The sequence below is a fragment of the Bubalus kerabau genome, chromosome 1 (genome assembly GCF_029407905.1).
Source record: "Bubalus kerabau isolate K-KA32 ecotype Philippines breed swamp buffalo chromosome 1, PCC_UOA_SB_1v2, whole genome shotgun sequence".
Lineage (NCBI taxonomy): Eukaryota > Metazoa > Chordata > Mammalia > Artiodactyla > Bovidae > Bubalus > Bubalus kerabau.
The window spans coordinates 276432787-276435984 of record NC_073624.1 but is presented as its reverse complement, the minus strand read 5'-3'; the positions used below and the strand labels follow the sequence as shown (position 1 = coordinate 276435984).

General features: G+C 39.7%; 1 pseudogene; it reads right to left on the bottom strand.

The window, feature by feature from the left end:
* Positions 1-391: 391 nt before the first annotated feature.
* Positions 392-1427, bottom strand: LOC129633346 (high mobility group protein B1-like; annotated as a pseudogene).
* Positions 1428-3198: the final 1771 nt, after the last annotated feature.

Here is a 3198-nt window from a genome sequence, read left to right as displayed (position 1 = left end):
TGCAACTTTTTTCTTTTTTTCAATTACAGAATGGTATTTAATTAACAGAAGAAAAATTATTCATATAAGCTTCATCAGAGACAACTGAAGATGAAAAAACTACCATCCCCATATGTAACTAATTCGTACTGCACACCAACAAGAACGTGCTCTAAAGCTCCATATACACTGCGCCAGGCAAGGTGCTACGGAAAATACCACGAGCACAGGGCTATCTCAAGACACATTTGGTAGTGTGTTAACTATACAAAAAAAGACACTGCACAGTTTAAAAGCAAATCTTAGCACAGCCTTACGTTTCAGTTTTTTTCTTTAAAAGGAGTGAGTTGATTATGGGGGGGGGTTAAATGTTTTATAGACAATGAAAAAAAGCAATTGCAGGAGCACCAGCTTATTCACCATCTTCTTCCTCTTCGTCTTCTTCCTCCCCCTGGTCCTCCTCTTCCTCCTCTCCCCCACTTTTTTCAGCCCTGAGGACTCTCCTCCACTCCCCTCCTCCCGCCCGTCCTTTTTTTTTTTTTTTTGCTGTGTCCGGTTTCCTTTTAGCTCGTAGGCAGCAATATCCGTTTCGTACTTTTCCTTCAGCTTTGCAGCCTTTTTCTCATAAGGCTGCTTGTCATCTGTCAGTATCAGCATCAGTTCAGTCGCTCAGTCGTGTCTGACTCCCTTCGACCTCATGAACTGCAGCACTCCAGGCCTCCCTGTCCATCACCAACTCCCGGAGTCTACTCAAACTCATGTCCATCGAGTCGGTGATGCCATCCAACCATCTCATCCTCTGTCGTCCCCTTCTCCTTCTGCCTTCAGTCTTTCCCAGCATCAGGGTCTTTTCCAACGAGTCAGCTCTTGGTATCAGGTGGCCAAGGTGTTGGAGCTTCAGCTTCAGCATCAGCCCTTTCATCTACAGCAGTGTTATTCCACATTTCTCCCCGTTTCTTTGCAACGCCACCAATGGCGTTGCAAAGATGTTCTCCTTTGCTTTTTGAATGATGCTCAGAACAAAAGAAAAAGGCTGAAGGAGGCCTCGTGGGTGCACTGGGATCCCTGAACTTCTTTTCTGTTCCCCCTTTAGCAGGGGTATACATTTTCGTTTCTCTTTTGTAACCGGCCTGGTTTGCCTTTGCCACATCTTCGAATTATCCCTTCTCTTTAGCAGACATTGTCTTCCACCTCTCTGAGTACTTCTCAGAAGACTCTGGGACGCAGACTGAAGCATCTGGATGCTGCTTCTTGTGCTCCTCCCGGCGAGTTTTCACAAAGAATGTATATGATAGCATTTTGCCTCCGGGCTTCTTAGCGCGTGTTTATTTTTCCTCTGCGAGGTACAGAGCTGCCAGGTACCCGCAAGCCCTCACTTGCCCCTCCGCTGGAGCTATGGAGCTCAGTGTGCTGCCGCGGCGCCAAAATGTATTATTTCGTTTACACATAGTTCAGTCTTGCTTGCACAATAAAGCTTGATTTTATCCCCCTTGATTTTGGCGCCAAAAATGTATTATAATTTTGTATTACATATGTATTATATATTTACAAATAGTCCAGTCTTGTTTGTATGATAAAGCTTGATTTTATCTTGTTTGTATGATAAAGTTTTCTTTATATATAAAGATATATCAATATAGATATATATATATTGAGATATATCAATATATTTATATATATATGTATGTATAGTAAGAGAGAAGAAAGACAACAAGGATTTTAAACTAAGTCTCAATCAATAGTGATTATCTGTATGCAGAAGGGTCCTCGCTGATTTTTCTGTGTCTTCACTGTATTATCCAAATGTTCTAGAATGTACATTATTTAAGACAAGAGAAAAGCAGAAATGACTTTGAAATGATAACATACACTGCTCTCACACGGATAAATACACAGGGTTGGCTGATAACTGGGACATAGCAAGAGGTCAGTGTTCCAGTATTCCCACCTCTCTTATTATTTTGTTGCTGTTGGGATAATATTTGTTATTTTCCCCCTCTCATACAGACCTATTGTTTTGAAATGTTTCCTCTCCCGAACAAACTGAAATAAAGATTAATGAATGTGCTTCCTCAATTGTCTTCGAAATGTTGTATTTGTCAATCACAGCTGAGGAAATAGTTGTGAGCACGCCGAGTTAATATAATTTCACAAAAAAATCAAACATACTCTGTTGAAGTCACCGGGCAGCTTGTTGCAGGAAAATATTTCCAGGCTGTCCCAAGGTCAGACTGAAATCATGAAGGCCACGTCCTGAGATGAGCACTTTTGCCTGGAGTAACTAAATTGTTTAAAAACCTGGTAACTTCTATTGACTATCTCCCAACATTTTATTCTGCTTTCTAGATAATTTCTTCCACTTTATTTTCTATGGAATTTTTACATTTTATCCCCCTCCCCACCAAAGAAACCTATTTCTTTTTTTCTGTTTTTTGTTTTATGGTTTTAACTCCTCTGCTTTCTATTTCATGAATGTATGTAAATCCCATTGACTTTCTGGAAAAAATGATAGCTTTGTTTCATTTTTTTTTTTTTTAATCTCTCAGTCATGTCCCACTCTTTGGGACCCCACGGACTATACAGTCCATGGAATTCTCCAGGCCAGAATACTGGAGTGGAGATTCCCTTCTCCAGGGGATCTTCCCAACCCAGGGATCAAACCCAGGTCTCCCATATTGCAGGCAGATTCTTGACTGACTGAGCCACAAGGGAAGCCCAAGATTCTATTTTAAAGGTTTCTTCACATATGTTGTGATCCTAGCTGACCTTGTTTTTAGCCTTTTAAAAGTGTTCCTTGAGAATAGTGTATATTCAGTAATGTGCATTGCTAGTAAATATATGTGATGAATTTTTACACATGTAAGAACGCAAGTAACCAACAGATGGCCAAGATAACATCATAGCATTGCTATGTGATCACCCCAGAGAGGTGATCACTATTGTAACTTCAATGCTGGAAATGTATGTGTGGCCTGTACTTAAACCTCATATAAATTGAATTACGTGGTATATATGTTTTTACACCTGCCTTTCACTAAAATACTGCCTGGCAGATTTATCCATATTGTTGTACACAGTAGTAGTTTATTCTTTTTTAAAACTTAAAAAAAAAATGAATGTTTGCTATTCCACCATGTAAATATACTACACTTTCTTTATCCATTTTCCCACTGATGGATATCCTGATTATTTCCAACTTGAAGCTATTATATATAAAGT